This window comes from Porites lutea, chromosome 2 (assembly GCF_958299795.1).
Source record: "Porites lutea chromosome 2, jaPorLute2.1, whole genome shotgun sequence".
Classification (NCBI taxonomy): Eukaryota; Metazoa; Cnidaria; class Anthozoa; order Scleractinia; family Poritidae; genus Porites; species Porites lutea.
The window spans coordinates 11,763,837-11,784,225 of record NC_133202.1 but is presented as its reverse complement, the minus strand read 5'-3'; the positions used below and the strand labels follow the sequence as shown (position 1 = coordinate 11,784,225).

At 39.6% G+C, this 20,389-nt stretch overlaps 1 protein-coding gene across 1 annotated transcript in view; it reads left to right on the top strand.

Annotated features, from left to right (window-relative positions):
- LOC140927743 (N-terminal EF-hand calcium-binding protein 1-like) overlaps positions 1 to 20,389 on the top strand; it is a 61,371-nt gene that overhangs the window by 39,376 nt on the left and 1,606 nt on the right. The gene's annotated exons all lie outside the window — the stretch shown is intronic.

The following is a 20,389-nucleotide window of genomic DNA, read 5'->3' as shown; positions in this document are numbered from 1 at the left end:
GCGTTCAAAAGAAAAGTAAGCACTGTATAGTGAAAACTGCTCAAATTATTACTGAGACCTAGACAAATTTACTTTAGATTGTAGTTACAATAACAGATCTCAGCTGCAAAAATACGAACCTGAAAATTGTCCTTAAATAATTTTCTCAAAGATAATCAGCAGTACATATTATCTAGTATGTAACAAGTCCTTTCATTAAATTGTTTAGACAGTCCCTTTTTCTGAGCCTGTAATAATTTACAGCCACTCTCAGAAAAGAATAGCCAAAGCCTTATAAGACCAAACCCCAATATGGCCTCTTAAGATGGGTAACTATACAAAGGTCATGCATGGCTTATGTGGCCTTTGACATTATTAGTTGACAGTACACACATATGTAGTGTTTCATGAACTCAAAAACTGTTTAATTTGTTTTCTGTACATTTGAAATCTTCTATTTGTTTTAAATTTTTTTTTTTTGCAAAACTACTACCAGGGATAATCAACTTTTTGCCGGCTGTGAAATATAGCCTCAAGCTGTGAGCATGAATGTCTGACTTTCTTAGCATTATATTTCATTGCCGAAATGTTATCTAGGTAACAGATATATATGTTGGCTAGTTTATACATAAGCTTAATATATGTATGTTGTGGTTCAATTTTGTCCTTGGCTTATATTTTCCTTTGTTTTTGTGTATGGTAATCTATGATAATGAGTTTACAACAAAGGAAACTAAAATTTAAACCAAGGATCAAATTGAACCACAACATATACACTTATATAAACAAACTGTGTTATTTTTCCTTTAAATTATTAATAACAAACAATAAATGCGTTGTTCCAGGAAATATCCATACTCCCTCCAAGGATGGTATTTTCCTTGGGATGCCCCCACCATTCGGGAAATTCCAGGTTAATTTCATACTTTTCTTTAAAAATCTTGGCCTTTCAAACCCCCCTCCCCTTCAGAATATCCAATGAGGATCCTTGGGGTTGGTGGGTATGTTTATTTTCTGGAACCACACAATCCAAAGAAATTACACTAGCCTTTTTGAGGGAGGAACTCCTGTATAAAAGTTACAGGGATTCCTTGTCTTCTAACTTATCAAGTTGTCTCATCTCAGTAAAGGCATAGAAATACACAGAATTTGATCTCACTTAATTGGTATGTTTTTTGGGGGGTGGAAAGTCAGTAAATATAGAAATATCCATTTACAAAAGCCATGCATATACTTTACTGCTAACAGTGTTGAAGTGGACTCCTCGAGGGGTCAAAGAAAGTCTTTGGTACACTACATTTTCTAATGAGCCGCCCTGTGCCTATTGTATAGGAATCCCCCCCCCCCCCCCCCCCGGCACACTAGCTACAAAGTTAAATAAAAAGTTATGTCACTTACACAGTTGTTCCCTGTGATTCCCTGGTACCTCTATCTTGTGGTCCCAATAGAAACTTTAGCATGATTCATTGCATGCCCTCCAACAACCGTATTAATTTTTTTCATACAGACCTTTGTCGCAAGACTATATTGAAAAGGGATCGATGTCTTGTCGCGGTTACAACTTAGAGTGACCCTGGGGACGAGAACGCGTCCGGTGCAATTCCTGTATTTAGTATGAACAGCAGTATCTGCAGGAATCGCGGTAGGTACTTCATGTATGGGGACATATATTGTACCGCTTTTACCTAATTAACTTATAACTTCACTCTTCCTCCTTGGTTCCTTGTTGCCTTAAAGCTTTGTTCTCTGTTAACTTGTTGCTCTGTTTCCTTGTTTCCTAGTAACTCTGTTTCCTTGTTTCCTTGTTACCTTGTTACCTTGTTACTCTGTTACCTTGTTATCTTGTTACCTTGTTACGCTGTTACTTTGTTACCTTGTTACCTTGTTACCTTGTTACTCTGTTACCTTGTTACCTTGTTACCTTGTTACTCTGTTACCTTGTTACCTTGTTACTCTGTTACCTTGTTACTCTGTTACCTTGTTACCTTGTTACTCTGTCACCTTGTTACCTTGTTACCTTGTTACTCTGTTACCTTGTTACCTTGTTACCTTGTTACCTTGTTACCGTGCTACTCTGTTACCTTGTTACCTTGTTACTCTGTTACCTTGTTACCTTGATACTATGTTACCTTGTTACCTTGTTACTCTGTTACCTTGGTAAGTTGTTACTCTGTTACCTTGTTACCTTGTTACTCTGTTACCTTGTTACCTTGTTACCTTGTTACCTTGTTACCTTGTTACCGTGTTACTCTGTTACCTTGTTACCTTGTTACCTTGTTACCTTGTTACTCTGTTATCTTGTTACTCTGTTACCTTGTTACTCTGCTACCTTGTTACTCTGTTACCTTGTTACTCTCACAGGAAAAAATAACGGATTCCCATTTTGGGATATTTTAGGGTATTTCAAGAATATCCTTAAAAATCCCAAATTTGGCAAAGTGAGACAAGTCCCAACCAGGGAATTCCCAATCAAGTTCCCTGATTGGGACTTGTCTCACTCTTCCAAATTTGGGATTTTTGTGGGTATTCTTTAAATTCCCTAAAATATCCAAAAATGGGAATCAGTTATTTTTTCCTGTGCACAGGAAAAAATAACGGATTCCCATTTTGGGATATTTTAGGGTATTTCAAGAATATCCTTAAAAATCCCAAATTTGGCAAAGTGAGACAAGTCCCAACCAGGGAATTCCCAATCAAGTTCCCTGATTGGGACTTGTCTCACTCTTCCAAATTTGGGATTTTTGTGGGTATTCTTTAAATTCCCTAAAATATCCAAAAATGGGAATCAGTTATTTTTTCCTTTGTCTGTTACCTTGTTACTCTGTTACCTTGTTACCTTGTTACTCTGTTACCTTGTTACCTTGTTACTCTGTTATCTTGTTGCTCTGTTAGCTTGTTACTCTGCTACCTTGTTACCTTGTTACCTTGTTACCTTGTTACCTTGTTACACTGTTACCTTGTTACTCTGTTACCTTGTTACTCTGTTACCATGTTACTCTGTTACCTTGTTACCTCGTTACTTTGTTTATCTGTTAGTCTGTTACCTTGTTTCTCTGTTTCCTTGTTACCTTCGTTTTACCTGGTTAGTCTGTTACCTTGTTGCTTCGTTACCTTGTTACTTTGTTACCTGTTACCTCAAGATATCTAGGAATGTGTGTAGACGTAATACGTCACATGCACACTTGTCAGAGTTAAAGCGCACTTGCTGTTGAGATGCCTAGGACGTCGGGATCAGTCAGTACCAGATTGTGGTAATGTTTAACTTCCCCCGCGGCCTTGTTTGACGGTTTGTATGGTATGGCGTGGCGGTGCGTAAAGAACTGTAAAAGAAAAAAAAATGCGATATATATGTCCAGGAACGATTTTGTTAGCAAATTCTCTCCGCAATTTTCACAAAGAAAATAATTCACCGAAAATTCTGTGAGACAATCACTTGCAAATATCGCATGAGTAGAAAAACCAATAAAACAAAATTCTAGACTTAGAAAAAAATCGCAAAAGTAACAAGGATTTTTCCTGCTACCTAAAAACACTGAAAAGGTAAGAAATATCGCAAAAATAGCAAGAATAAAAAAATTAAATAAATTCTAGACTTAGAGAGAGAAAAGGCCAAGAAGGTGAATTCATTTCACAAATTCTTTTTTTTTTCGATTTATGGGAAAATTTGAGGCCTTCTCGTGGCCCTTCATTGTCTTCATCTTTTCATATAGCAAATAAAATTCTTGTTAATTTTGCGATCTTTGCGAAATTTGCGGACTTCTCGAAGTCCGTCTAGGCCTTTCTTCTAGAATTTTGTTAAATTTGTTATTTTTGCAATTATTGCCATATTTGTTACTCAATCTTTTCACACACCAAGCAATTTTCTTTAAATCTTTTTAGTTAAAATTGCGAGAAGAATTTACTAGCAAGATGGGCGGGACTATTACTAGAACAGTGGTAGAAGTTGTGTAGATACGTCAAAGAATACCGTGATAGACTTGATAGGTAGTCGCAGGCAGTGAAGTTGGAAGAGCGAATGTGTATCGCCATCAAAATCTATTTGTGTCGGTGACCTATACTAGCGACAGCAGCGTTTTTATTACTTGCGAATTAAGGACACTATATAATATATAGGCTATCGCAATACGCTACTCTGCTTGTTATAAAAGTAAGAACTAACAATTCATGCAGCTGCTGGACAACCTGTTTAATACTTTCTAATGATCTACGGATGATAATGATAACAATGATAAAAGGCCGACAAACAAGGCTTTAAATTGACATAGCCTATCATGTTCAAGTTCATAAGTTCTTCCTCCATGTTTTGTAAAGTCTTGACTTAGTACTTAGTGACAAGAAATATAAATTAAGAAACTAACAACGTTACAGGGCATATAATCACCTTTGATTCTTAGGAAGGGTTAGTTCTACACTTACTGGAGATTTACCCTTGTGTACTTTTTTTTTTGTATTCCGTCCATTAAATCATGAAATTACTCTAATTCTCAAACCTTCAATATACAACCAAGAGCCATAATGGGATTGGATACAACCCAAAACAAGGAGACCGTCATGACAACCATTTTTGTTTTAATCTTTATTTTTCAACTGATTAAATTAAAAGAAAAAACATAATTCAGTAACTGTTAAAAAACGACAAATTTTCGATATCTTTAATTTTCCTTAGTTTCTATACTAAATTGCTGCTGTAATCACAGTAATAAGACTTCGAAGACGTTTTATTTGGACATTAAAAACCTTTGTTGTCTTACAAAAATAAAAACCAAAGACTGAGACTTGAAGGTCTTTTTCTACCCGGTGTCGTTGCCTACTATGAATATATTCAATCCTCTTCCTCTTTGCATTTCACTGTCGTTCACACCATTTTGTCTTCTTATTTCATCAGTAAGCGGTGATAACGGGACTAATGACCGAGGCTACTTACATCGTAACACAGCTTAACACTAATTTAGAACATCAACTAGCAAGTTATTGACAAGTTTGAGAACTATCGACAGTTTTTTTTTTCCTTCAAGTTCACATGTCCTTTCGTACCCGAGTGAACTTCTTTCGCCGTTTTGATTCCTTTTCCATAGAAAAAAGGGCAAATATATTCTTATTAGCTAAATGATGGTGTAATTTTAAACCATTTATAACGTATAAGTTTATTTTTACAAGCCCGGTCGAGTTAGGCTTTCATATAAAGATAATTCATTGAACTTTACTTTATTCATTCCCACCTGAAAAGGTGCTGAAAATTAGACATTTTAGAAACTGAAGTTATACCAAAATGAAAGCACCCTTTTCACTCTTGACCCTGTTTACAAGGAGGGAGTGTGACCCTGGTGCCATGGAGTGGTATCGGGGTCCAAAAATATCTCGATGTCTATTTTCTATGTCATCTTGTGTAATTGTTCGGTTGTCTTGCCAATTTGTCATGTCATCTTGTCTCCCTGTTGTGTACTCTTGCCGATTTGTCATGTTGTCTTGTGTACAGAACAAGTAGAGAAGAAGACAGAGAAAAGGACAACGAGTTATTTTTCACCCCTATACCGCTCCATAGGTACTAGGGTTACCCTAGCAAAGGGGTTACCCTAGCACTCGCACATTTCTTCTTGTTTTAACACAACTTGTTTACAAGGCAGGTAGGTCGTAAGGTTACCCTAGTGCTAGGCGAACCCTACCTAAGTGTGAGGGTTACCCTACCTGCATTGTTAACGCTTTTTATTCGGAATAACTCGCCTACCCCCGTCATGCGTGACCATTAATCTTGACAATTTGCAGGGAATTATCCAATTTCTGAGCTAAATTATAAACATCTGAACAACGTAAGGTACTTTCTGTATACGATGATCACATATACCCGTTTTTTCGTGATTTTAAAGTGTTTTCTATAGAGAACTTCAAGTTTTATTTGAAATCGTGCACGTTGCAAAGAATGTCACGCATGACGAAACACGTCAGCAAGGCTGGTAAAGTTGACCCGGGTGATAGGGTAACCCTACCTGTGAAATTGGCTTGTAAACCGGAGCTAACTTTAACCCGCTGGCTTGGGTAAACAGGCCTTATGTTTTCAACAATGAGAAACAAATAACTGAACTGTTTCTTACCCTCAGCGATAAATCCAATCTCTTCATCAAGGGCCTGAGGAAAAAATAACATGAAATTTACTGGCGAGAAAACGTTTGTTTCAATATTTCACGTAGATGGACACAACGCCATGCGTTTCGCAGTGACCCTTCACGTCTTTGATATTTTTGGCTGATTACAAACGTGGCCGACGGAATTAAACTCCGCACTTCTAGCTGTCCGCCGATCGATTGCATTAATTAAAGACTTATTTTCATATGTCGGGAAAATCCCAGACCATCGGAGATTTTAGTGTTTCCCGACTGTCCCAGATTTGGCCGACTAATGAAAACTTTAAATCGTAGAAATCCCTGATCGTCTGGGATGGAAGGGGACAAATCTGCAGCGTTTCTATTTTCCCGACGCCTCCCAGATTTCTGCGTTGGTCGGCGATGATTCCCGACAAATGAAAACTCAAATTTTTACCGTCGGGACGTCGGCGCTAAATTGTTGGGCTCCGGTCTCCCTATCATACATTTGTGTACAAATTTGATTTTTTTTGGCGCATTTTGCATTTCCCGCCAAATTCAATATCTTGAGAATCTGGGACAATATAAGTCCAAGCGCGCACCACACAACATTTCAAGATTTTGTCTAATTTAGTTACCTGTTTTTCTTTGTCTTCTGTTGTTGTGGCGGTAAAGGAAGCAGCTGCACGTGTACCTTATTGCAGGAAAAAAAAAGAATTTGGAAAAATGAAATATTGTTGGGTCAGATTTAAGTTAATTAATGAGAAATGTTAGCTGCCACCAAGGTGAAAGTGTGAGGCAGTGACAAAAACAGGAAAACATACAACATTTCGTCACTGAAACGTGTGACTAGATTTTCTGAAAGTTTCTCAAACAAATTTACAAAAAGGGAGCTGCACGTGCATAGCCTGTGTACAGACGTCCCCCCTCCCTCAGAAACTGAGGGAGGGGGGACGTCTGTACACAGGCTACACGTGCACCGTTTTTTTTGTTTTTTTTTTTGCTAACTAGACCTATTGTTGTTGTTTTTATCGTTCTCGTTGTTTTCACCATTTCTTTAGCACTGTTTGAGGAAACTACAGATATTTAAGATAGCTTCGCCCCTTGTAACTGTTTTGACGAGTAGGCAACGGTTTGAAAAATTACAGTGTTTGTATGAGAATGTTTTATAATTTCTGTAAAACTATTAATTTTAAATTAACGTCACCCAGCAACGGATAATTCAAATTGTGGCTGCTGTACCTGTGCTCTCCGGAGACCGCGGTTACCGTAGTTACTAAAACAAGGAATGACCTACAATGACCTACAATGACCTACAATGATCTACAATGACCTACAATGACCTACAATGATCTACAATGACCTACAATGATCTACAATGACCTACAATGATCTATAATGACCTACAATGAGCTACAATGACCTACAATGAGCTACTGTGACCGAACGTGTAATCCCTGTAATGAGCTAAAATGAAGATTTTAGAAAAAGACAAAAAAAAAAAATCAGGGGACATGTGTGCGTAAACGTAACGCATTTAGTCTACTGCATGAGCCCATTTAACGATGACAGCATCTCTAATTATTACGCTTGGAGATAAATTTACAGTGTAATAATACATGTATGATGATACTGTGACTTTTGTCCAAACCATCCCTTGCAACCTTTCGCATTAGTTTTATTTTGTCTTGTCTCTTTTTCAAACAAATTGAACAAACACAGTCACCCCAACAGTCGATCCAAGGGGATCTTCAAGGGACGTAAGGGAAGAGATGAACAAAGGAGGCCTTCAAATTCTGACCCTGTTTAAAAGAAAAATTGTCATTTTTTTTTTTCAAATACCCTGGCCTGTATAAGACATCATAAGACCCTTTAAATGGCTTTCGGTCCAACAGGATGCTCTGTTTGTAACGCTAAGTAGTAAAATCCATATCCTGCTCAGCGGCCCATACTAAGGGAGTGACTGCATGACTTCCGTCAATACAGGGTATAATAGTGCTATACCGCTAAAAACGCGATTGCAATAATCTATTTTCAACTTTCTCAAGTTACCTGAGATCAGGTACAATTTTTGTTTTGCCTTTTCAAAATGTGCTTGGCAATTTAATACTATAAGCCTAGTGTCACGTCCAAGCGTGACACAAGACAAACATCATTGTCTATCATTTTGTAGCCCATTGTAGGGCTTATTTTAACTCATTTTAGCTCGGAGTAGCTCATTGTAGCTCGTAGTAGCTCATCGTAGATCATTGAAGATCACTGTACATCATTGTAGGTCATTGTAGGTCACTGTAGGTTATTCCTTGTTTTAGTAATTACGACACACGTCCCCTGATCTTTTTTTTTTATTTTTTCCTAAAATCTTCATTTTAGCTCATTACAGGGATTACACGTTCGGTTATAGTAGCTCATTGTAGGTCATTGTAGATCATTGTAGGTCATTGTAGGTCATTGTAGATCATTGTAGGTCATTGTAGGTCATTCCTTGTTTTAGTAACTACGCCGCGGTTACCTGCTAGTCAAGATGGCTTCCCAAACTGTGACAAGGTATATAAATTAAAGCCTCTTATTCCGAGAACAAGCAAAGCATTCATTCATCACAGGTTTAGCGGAGGTATGAGGATTAACGGGGCATTTTCTTCAGGAATTTTTTCGTAAAAGAAGAGTTTTTTTAAAATAAGTATGGATGAGAGTTTTCTCTTCGAGTGTCTGCATTTTAATAAATCCGTCTGTCTGAATGTAATCACTATATGTAACTGTACCTTTAACTGGTCTTTTCCTTGATGCCCCTTGATTTTGGTACCATGAGAAACCATGGCTCAGTTTTTCCACTTCGCCTGTAACAAAGCAATTGGCAAAAAGAAAAGAAGATATTTTATGTAATATTTGTCTAGATTATACCTATTAGCTCGAGATGTATATCTAATATAAAAAACAACTTAATGTACGCTTTCGTTCTATACGGTCGAACATGTTGACTCTCAGGGGTTCATGGGCATTTTTCGTACGTAGTAACAGGGAATTATATCCCTGTCTATTCAGCAGGCCTTTTAATTTACGTCAGGAATTTCCGCAATGAAAATACAATTCAAACGTCTCCAACATTCAAAAAGCCGTTATTCCTTGCAGTAAGAACGAACAAGCACAAATCGCTCATCTTTCTATTGGAGGTCCGGTTTTCTGCCGATTTTACTTTACGACACCATTTAATCAAATGTGACACTAACTTCATTTCAATTCTGAATACGGTCTGGCACCGGCAGTATGCACTGGATTGATGGGTCCATGGATTGAAAAGTGAGGTTAATTTCTGTTACCGGATATGAAGAGAAAACAAATGTTCCTTTACCTTAATAACGGGTGTTTGTAATAGGGGGTTCAATTGAGTATAATAAGGGCTTTCCCCTGCTGGGTAAGAGAGGACTGTCCGTAATTAATAAATGGATACATGTAGAACAGATAGAACAGCTACAATCACGGACAAAAGTAGTAACAAGGTAACAGAGTAACAAGGTAACAAGGTAACAGAGTAACAGAGTAACAAGGTGACAAGGTAACAAGGTAACAGAGTAACAAGGTAACAAGGTAACAAGGTAAAAGAGTAACATAGTAACAGAGTAACAAGGTAACAAGGTAACAGAGTAACAAGGTAAAAAGGTAACAGAGTAACAAGGTAACAAGGTAACAAGGCAACAAGGTAACAAGGTAACAGAGTAACAAGGTAACAAGGTAACAGAGTAACAAGGTAACAAGGTAACAGAGTAACAAGGTAACAAGGTAACAGAGTAACAAGGTAACAAGGCAACAAGGTAACAAGGTAACAGAGTAACAAGGTAACAGAGTAACAAGGTAACAGAGTAACAGAGTAACAAGGTAACAAGGTAACAGAGTAAGAAGGTAACAGAGTAACAAGGTAACAGAGTAACAAGATAACAGAGTAACAAGGTAACAAGGTAATAGAGTAACAAGGTAACAAGGTAACAGAGTAACAAGGTAACAGATTAGCAAGGTAACAAGGTAACAAGGTAACAGAGTAACAAGGTAACAAGGTAACAGAGTAACAAGGCAACAAGCTTGTTACCTTGTTACTCTGTTACCTTGTTACTCTGTTACCTTGTTACCTTGTTACTCTGTGACCTTGTTACCTTAAGGTAACAAGGTCAGAGAGTACTGTTACCTTGTTACTCTGTGACCTTGTTACCTTAAGGTAACAAGGTCACAGAGTAACAAGGTAACAAGGTAACAAGGTAACAGAGTAACAAGGTAACAGAGTAACAAGGTAACAAGGTAACAGAGTAACGAGGTAACAAGGTAACAGAGTAACAAGGTAAAGAGTGAAGTTATAAGTTAATTAGGTAAAAGCGGTACAATATATGTCCCCATACATGAGGTACCTACCGGAATCGCACCGAGGTTCAGTCGGGTGTACGTGGACATTGAAGCTCTGTTTATGGCTTTTCTTCAATATGTAAGTGGTAAAATCTAAGATCAATGTGGATGCAGACAAAAGGTTTCATCTCAGAATCACTCAGTGAAGTTATCCGATTTGCGACAGTTGAACTTCAACTTCGATAAGACATTGACTCTCAGCGAGTCAGCCGACTTCAAGAGAATACTGCACTGTTTGTCTTTGAGAAATATTTAATATTATATTGTATTTTCCTGTGGAATGTCTTTTTCGTGTAAAAACCATTACTCTTGAAACGGCTAACGTAAAGAATTGTCACGTCATCGCCACTGACATACTATTTTTATCTTCCAATCACAGGTCGGTGCAATTCCTGTATTTAGCTGCTAGTAACAGAAGAGAAACCTGAACCTGTGGAAAGATCCATTTTTTTGGACGTAAGTGATTATGTCCTTCATCAGTCGTCTTTTACGCAGAAGTTGTTCTCTGAGGCCTTGAGACTTCACTCCACAAAAAATTCGATCACGTATCAAGGCTGTGCTCTAAGGAAAATTGAAGGGAGCCCAGTGCTCTGAAACTGTAAAATCTAGGGTGCATGTGATTGGTATGAAAAATCTGAGATTTTCTGGTCGCCCGAGGGCAAAAGTTAGGCGCCAGGGGCCACCGGGCTCTGCTAGAACACAGCCCTGCGTATCAAACCATCCAGGAGCTCAGCAAACTCGCAAGTTGAGGCCAGATTTCAGAGTGCTGTAACATACACACTGCAGGGCCCAGTTGTTCGAAGGCGGATTAGCCCTAAACCAGGGCCTGGTTCCTAGAAAGATGGTTAAGTTTAACCCAGGATTAAGCGAAATTTTAAGCACGGTTTTCTTGCTAAGAGCATGTAATTCAAGCTTACAAAATACTGTTGAGCCTTTACTCCGAGACACTGTCATGATTTACACAAAATGTTTCTATAAGCAATGCATTGGAAGGTATAAATACAAAAAGTGGAACAAAATCTTAATCCTAGATTAGTGCTGATCGGCCTTTCAGGAACCGGGCCCAGGGTTAAATTTTATCCCAAGTCTCTTTTTCTTTTGTTCAAAAGCATTTTTCAGGACAATTTTCTCAATTCTTTTTAGAGCATCAAATCATCAAGTTGTTTGCAAAAAGAATAATTCTGAAGAGCTGATTTGCTTTCATATCTAAATTGAAATTTTGCATTAACCCTTGGTTTTCTTAGCCATGCTTTGAACAACCCGGCCTGACTCTTCTTCTGCTTGATTATGCATGTTAAACCAGTGTCGCTCATAGGTGATGTTCTTTTGCAGGTTACAGTAATGTTCGGAAAGCTGTTTTGAGCTCTTCCGTAGTTCTATGCCAAATCCTTCTGTTGTCCCTTACTGTGGTTTCTGGAGGTCGGGGTAAGGTTTTGTACACTTCTCGACCCTTTTCTCAATACAAAGAAAATGGGGGCATTTCTCTTCCATAGTTTTTCCCCAAAGTTCTGTTTTCTTGAAGAGATTCCAGTTCTCCTTGAATCTTTTATACTTGTCACTGACGATGCCGTCAAAGTCAAGTGGCTGCTGTGCGGCTCACTGTATATTGCTTGAAGCCATTTTGCCGCGCATCCCAGCACTTCTGACACCATGTAATGTGCTCAATAAGGAATACACAGGAATGATGATCACATAATTTATTCCACACAACACTCACAGTGTAACAAGCTAGTGAGAACTGATTTAGACCTTGCTCTGATTACATTTTGTGATGAAATGTGGAATATTTCAGAAACCACAAGAACTCAATGAACTTATAGTATGCCTTAGCGTTTTATGTTACCGAATAGTTTAGTAGTTATTTCTGGCTAGCCACGAGCACATGTCTATTTTCACTGAAGATTTGTTCGACAATGAAATGTTGCTTGCTTTATTACAATATATTTACTCGCATGTCTTTACACATTATTTTTTTGTCTACTTTTGAAGGAAATAGGATTTGCTTCAATGCCAGTTCAAACCAACTTACAGTTTGAGCATTCAAAATTGCAACCTCGTTCCCAGGGTTCCCTCCTACCCACCCCCATGGGGGCGGGTAGGAGAGAACCCTGGGAACGAGGTTGTCAAAATTGACCGCTCAAAAATCAAGCTTCTTAGAAAATTGCATGCCAGGAAAGCTTAATGATTGAGTTGATTTGAATTTTCTTATAGTAGTCTTTTCCAATCTCAAACAGTGTTTTACCTGAATTTTAGCTCAGCAGTTAATTAAGGGACCATTCCTGACTGGTGAGGCTTAAAATACTCCTCTGGCAGGGTGGGGGGCATTGCGTTCATGAAGGCTTTTGTTTTTTAGCATCCTGTCAACCAATTGACCTTAAAGTATTTTAAGCACCTCAAAACAAAGAATTTTATGAGTGCAGCACTGCCTTTGCCATAAGGGTCAATTTAGTAACACAAGTCGCGGAAGTCGCAAACTTTTCCTTCTAGTTGACAAAGCCTAGAATTGGGACAGAAGCCCATGAAAAAATTGTTAGTCAGAGAGAATAGCTGTGTATACTTTTTTTCCATAAAAATTTTACCTCCTTTTCTTGTTAGGAACGACTTGGATCACAATTGGCGTATTTCTTGAAACAACTTATTTAATTTTAGTAACACTTCAAGGGGTTTCAGTAAGAAGTGTTGCTTCAAGCAGTAAATTTTACCAGTTACTGCCTGATAAGGAGATTACTTTCAAATTTTATTTATTCTCTTTTATTTCAGTATTTCACTGAATAAGATACTTCTGAGCTGTGTGGTATGTATTTCTTACTTCTACCATCGATTACTTACCCATGTCATGTTAGTTAATTAATTTTTTTCTCTTTATCATACTTTAGAGAAAATTAATATAATATTTTACAGTATATTAGACCTTAACTTAACTGTGGAGTTCTAATAAATATTACGAAAAGTAAAAAAATCTTTTTATGTAACAATAATGATAATGTAATAGATTATTAGGGCTTGAAAAAGACTAATTAATGGATATTTCCAACTTTTCTTTTAGCCAGCATCTCATGTTTTGCTTTAATACCCAGAGCCACTTCTTGCTCATCTTAGTTGATGACTTTTGTTAGAGGATGACTAAATGGCTGGACCATTGCCCATTTGCCGAGTGAGCTTTAAAAGTTACTTGCCAAGTGAAAAAATCTACCTTTCCTGGACTACCAGACGAGACTTTTTTCTGAGCCCTGAATATTATTGTCTAATTTGTGCAGATTACTTCATGAAAGAGATGGAGCCTTTTTCTGTTATCTTTACTAATTTGAAAAGCATAAACTGATCTGTTAGCAATGCTCTTGTGGAGTCGGCAAAGGTATATATTTTTTTATTTAATTTTCTTATATAGTATACAATATTGTAAGAGTTTTTGATGTGGGCTTTATTTAACAATGTTACTATTCCATGAGTGCACTTTGGATACGAGCTGGCTATAATCATCTCATATCCATTAAGTGCAAACGGAATAATTGTATCATTAAAAACGCCCACAAAATATCGAGAATTCTTCCTGACTTTATTTGTTAATTAACCAATTTTCAGCTTGTTGTTAATTTTGAGGCAATGCATACAGTTACCATTGGAGAGCATGGTGTAATGGATCATATACCGTGCTACATGGTCAGCGATACTCCAAGATGGCAGGAGTGCATTTTCTTGTAGCATTTGAATGTACTCCTGTTGTCTGTGCCATTTGACCTTTTAACATCCTGTGTAGTGTTTTTCACTTAAGGATTAATAAATGTATGTATGTGTATGACATTGTATGTTGGCTGTAAGCAAATCAGAGCTCTAGAATTGTATTATCCAATGATTCAGTTTTTAATTATAGAAAATATACTTAACTGAACCAGTATTAACAGAAAAAGTCAGAAGATTTTAAATATTTCTTCCCAGCAATTTTATTAATATTACACAATCTTTCTTTTCTGAACCACAACCTTTTTACAATAATAACAAGCATACATGTACATGTTCACTTGTAAACCACAACAATCACTTTTCAACTTTCTGAATCTCATGACAAGACTACTGCTGATAGATATGAAATGCTGTTTGAAATTTTTGCCTTACATAAATCTAGTTTCACTTTTCGTTAACTCACATTTAATGGCTTTTCCCTACCTTATTATTTTCAGGAGTACCCTGGCAAATCCTTCATTAGGAACTTCACTACCAGGTTTCTCTTAAATGAGGTAAAAGCTAAAGTTCACATAATATCATAAATTAAGGACAACTGACATCTCTTGGGCACCATTTTTTTAAATAATAAAAAATATAATATCCACGTCCACTCTGCTTGCAACCTAGTAATCCTAGTAATCCTAGTCATCCAAGTCACCCAAGTCATCCTAGTCACCGTACTCATCCAAGTCACCCTACTCACCCTAGTCATCCTAGTCATCCTAGTCACCCTAGTCACTCAAGTTATCCTAGTCACCCTAATCAACCTAGTCATCCTAGTCCCCCTAGTCACCCTAGTAATCCTAGTCATCCAAGTCACCCAAGTCGTGCAAGTCACCCTAGTCACCCAAGTCACCCTACTCACCCTAGTCATCCTAGTCACCCTAGTCACTCAAGTCATCCTAGTCACCCTAGTCACTCAAGTCACCCAAGTCACCCAGGTCATCCTAGTCACCCTAGTCATTTTGCCAAACAAGTCACCCTAGTCACCATAGCCTAGTCATAATAGTCACCCTGGTCATGCAAGTAACCCTTGTCACCCTGGTCACTCTAGTCATCCTAGTCACCCTAGTCACTCAAGTCATCCTAGTAACCCTAATCGACGTAGTCATCCTAGTCACCCTAGTCACTCAGGTCATCCTAGTCACCCTAGTCATCCTTGCCAAACAAGTCACCCTAGTCACCATAGCCTAGTCATAATAGTCACCCTGGTCATGCAAGTAACCCTTGTCACCCTGGTCACCTTAGTCACCTAAGTCACCCAAGTCATCCTAGTCATCCTAGTCATCCTAGTCACCCTAGTCACCCTAGTCACCCAGGTCATCCTAGTCAAACTAGAAGCTAAAATACCTAACTTCAAATCACTTTCCCACGATACTTTAATATCTCTTCTTATGGATACTTATGATTATTTAATTAACTGTCAATTAGTTTCATTTGCTTGAATTAAGGACCAAATTAATATCAATGAATGAATGAATGAGAACACTGTAATGTTTTGCATGTACTGATTAGGTGAATTAGTACTTAAATTTAGACTAATAGCTTTTGCAATACTGTAATTCCTTTATGGTCATGCAAATAAAGTATTTGGTGTTGTTGTAGTCACCCAAGACATCCTAGTCACCCTAGTCATCCTAGTCACCCAAGTCACCCTAGTCATCCTAGGGACCCAAGTCATCCTAGTCACCCAAGTCATCCTAGTCACCCAAGTCATCCTAGTCACCCTAGTGATCCTAGTCATCCTAGTCACCCTAGTCACCTGAGTCACCCTAACCCAAGTCACCCTAGTCATCCTAGTAACCCTAGTCATCCTAGTCACCCTAGTCACCCAAGTCATCCTAGTCACCCAAGACACCCAAGTCATCCTAGTCATCCTAGTCACCCTAGTCACCCAAGTCATCCTAGTCACCCAAGTCATCCTAGTCATCCTAGTCATCCTAGTCACCCTAGTCACCCAAGTCACCTTACCAATCCTAGTAACCCAAGTCATCCTAGTCCTCCAAGTCATCCTAGTCACCCTAGTCATCCTAGTCACCCCAGTCACCCAAGTCATCCTAGTCATCCTAGTCATCCTAGTCACCCATCTCACCTTAGTCACCCTAGTCACCTAAGTCATCCTAGTCACCCTAGTCACCCAAGTCATCCTAGTCACCCTAGTCACCCAAGTCATCCTAGTCACCCTAGTCACGATAGTCACCCTAGTGATCCTAGTCATCGTAGTCACCCTAGTCACCCAAATCATTGTAGTCACCCTAGTCACCCAAGTCATCCTTGTCACCCAAGTCACCCTAGTCACCCTAGTCACCCAAGTCATCCTAGTCACCCAAGTCACCCTAGTCACCTTAGTCATCCTAGTCACCCTAGTCACCCTACCAATTCTAGTCACCCAAGTCATCCTAGTCACCCTAGTCACCCTAGTGATCCTAGTCACCCTAGTCACCCAAGTCATCCTAGTCACCCTAGTCACCCTAGTCACCGAAGTTGTCCTATAGTCATCCTAGGAACCCTAGTCACCCTAGTCATCCTAGTCACCGAAGTTGTCCTATAGTCATCCTAGTCACCCTAGTCACCCTACCAATTCTAGTCACCCAAGTCATCCTAGTCACCCAAGTCATCCTAGTCACCCTAGTCATCCTAGGCACCCTAGTCACCTTAGTCACCTTAGTCATCCTAGTCACCCAAGTCATCCTAGTCAACCTAGTCGTCCTAGTCACCCTAGGCACCCAAGTCACCCTAGTCATCCTAGTCACCCTAGTCATCCTAGTCACCCTAGTCACCCTAGTCGCCCAAGTCATCCTAGTCACCCTAGTCATCCTTGCCAAACAAGTCACCCTAGTCATCCTTGCCAAACAAGTCACCCTAGTCACCATAGTCACCCAAGTCATCCAAGTCACCTTAGTCACCCTTTAGTCATCTTGGTCAACTTAGTCACCCAAGTCATCCTAGTCACTCCAGTCACCCAAGTCACCCTATTCATTCTAGTCACCCAGGTCATCCTAGTCATCCTAGTCACCCTAGTGATCCTAGTCAACCTAGTCACCCAGGTCATCCTAGTCACCCTAGTCATCCTTGCCAAACAAGTCACCCTAGTCACCATAGACACAATAGTCACCCAAATCACCCTAGTCATACTAGTCACCCTAGTCACCCAAGTAACCCTTCTCACCCTAGTCACCTTAGTCACTTAAGTCATCCTTGTCATCCTAGTCACCCTAGCTAGTCATCCTAGTCATCCTAGTCATCCTAGTCATCCTACTCACCCTAGTCATTCCAGTCACCCTAGTCACCTTAGTCACCCAAGTCACCTTAGTCATCTTAGTCACCCAAGTTACCCTAGTCATCCTTGTCACCGTGCTAGTCACCCTAGTCACCTAAGTCATGCTAGTCATCCTGGTCACCCTTGTCACACTGGTCACCTTTCCATTTATTAAGCAATGAAAGACTTGACCCTGTTTTTACTCACTTAGATATGTAATGCATACGATTGAAAAGAAAAGAGATGATTCCCGTCATAATTCCAGTTACCCAATTGCGGTTCAGGGAATGCAGAAAGCTGCATCTTAGAGAGTCTAATTTTACAAATTTCCTGGGGGGCATGCGCTTGGACCCCCATAGGAATTCTTGCCTCTGTCACCCAAAGTTTGCGAGCGGTGCATGTCCGCCAGCTGAACCACTGCATTCAGTACTTCCAAATGCTACCTAAAACCCTGGGTGACTAGGGTGACAAGGGTGATCAGGATGACTAAAGTGACTAGGGTGACTTGGGTGACTAGGATGACTAGGGTCACTAGGGTGACTCAGGTGACTTGAGTGACTAGCTTGACTTGGTTGACTAGGATGACTAGGGTGACTAGGGTGAGTAGAATGGCTTGGGTGACTAGGGTGATTAGGGTGACAAGGGTGACAAGGGTGACTATGGTGACTAGAGTGACTTTCGTGACTAGGGTGACTTTCGTGACTAGGGTGACAAGGATGACTAGGTTGACTACGGGTACTAGGGTGACTAGCCTGACATGATGGGTGTCTTGAGTGACTTGGGTGACTACAGTTCTCGAGTTTCAGAAAAAAATTATGGGGCCAGCTGGCCCTAGAATAACTAGAGGTACTGGGATTTTTAGCCTCGTAGGTTTTTATTCAACATTAACAATCATATTCACTTTCACATCTTTATCTTCATGTATTAGTTAATTAATGCGTTCATTTTTTTTCTTAACTAATGAATACATGTACATCATTCTATTCATGTAGAGCATCTCAGCAGGCATTGAGACATGGTTTGTCCGTAGAGGTTGATAGACTAAGAGAGCAGATTGAGAAGCTTGAAAATAAGGTACATTTTTTCTAGTTACTTAATTTATTGTTTGTTTTTGCATTAAGCAAGATTTACTTTACTTGTCGGCATGGTTTCCTCTGATTTTGTTGACTTCTTCTTACATGTTTTTGGTATGTAATGGTGCTGTACATGTATTTAACCTTTTTAATGCAACAACAGTTATATTTTTGTTTTAACTAGCTGTCCTGTGAGCAAGCCCTTGTGGGGTGGCCATAGGCAAAGAAAAAAGCAAGCGCTGGCTCTCATTCTCTCCCGACTCCTTCCTCGCCCCTCAAGAGCTTGCCGGCTAGCAGGCTATGTATTCACTCTTAAGTCTGATACATTTAACAGGTCAAGTTTGATGTTTTTGGTGAAGAAGAAGTAGAACTTGGAAATAAGCAACTGGTAAATAATATTCCAAATATACTTTGTCTATTAAAAATTTGTTATCCCTGAAGTATTGGTATAATACAGTGCAGGGCTGTCACTTTGTGACGGGGACCAGGGATCTCCTCGGCTACTATGAGCATGACCCTTGCCGGCGCCCCAGCTTCTTTCGTAGGAAACAAACTCTTTTCTGTGTGGCTTTTCAGGTGGTTTTGGTGTCTAGGAAATTCCAAGTTCATCCCAAGACTGGAAAGGCTTTTCGCTCAAATTTGAAGAGTTACATAGCGTCAACATCAATGGCAGAAGGCTGTTTGCAGTGAGTTCCTGGCAATATTAATAGGGAGCTTAAGCAACAACAAGGGTGACAGCTTCAAAAACGTCACTTAAACAGTGAGTTTGGGCTACTTCAAACTTTATCGCGCTTATTCCAACTTATTCATTCAAAATATTTCGACAAAACTGATTGGCTAAAAGCGCACGCATAATTCACCATAACCAGTTACTTATGACCAAATTTGGAAGAATTTTTTGTTTAACGAGGAAATGACATCAAAAATGCCGCCCTCTACAGGTTAATGCACCGTTTACCCCGACCCTGTCAGCAGTTGCCAGCGAATAGCCTTACCCCCACCCTGTCAGCCGCGTCCAGTGAATACTCTTACTCCTAACCTGTCAGCAGTTGCCAGCAAATACCTTTACCCCCAACCTGTCAGCGGTTGCCAGCAAATACCTTTACTCCCAACCTGTCAGCAGTTGCCAGCAAATACCTTTACCCCCACCCTATCAGCAGTTGCCAGCGAATACCTTTATCTCCACCCTGTCAGCAGTTGCCAGCAAATACCTTTACCTCCGCCCTATCAGCAGTTGCCAGCAAATACCTTTACCCCCAACCTGTCAGCAGTTGCCAGCAAATACCTTTACCCCCACCCTATCAGCAGTTGCCAGCGAATACCTTTATCTCCACCCTGTCAGCAGTTGCCAGCCAATACCTTTACCCCCACCCTATCAGCAGTTGCCAGCGAATACCTTTACTCCCAACCTGTCAGCAGTTGCCAGCAAATACCTTTACCCCCACCCTATCAGCAGTTGCCAGCGAATACCTTTATCTCCACCCTGTCAGCAGTTGCCAGCAAATACCTTTACCTCCGCCCTATCAGCAGTTGCCAGCAAATACCTTTACCCCCAACCTGTCAGCAGTTGCCAGCAAATACCTTTACCCCCACCCTATCAGCAGTTGCCAGCGAATACCTTTATCTCCACCCTGTCAGCAGTTGCCAGCCAATAACTTTACCCCCAACCTGTCAGCAGTTGCCAGCGAATACCTTTAGCCCCACCCTGTCAGCAGTCTTCCTTTCTTTTCCTCGATTTTGGCGAACTCGAGAAAGACTCTGCATGAGTCGAGTAAAATCTTTATTGAGCATGCGTGGTAGATTGCTAGGATATAGTTCATCCCAGTTATCTCTGTTATCACATTTCATTTTTGCTTACTGTTTCCCTTATTATACTACTACAGGAGAAA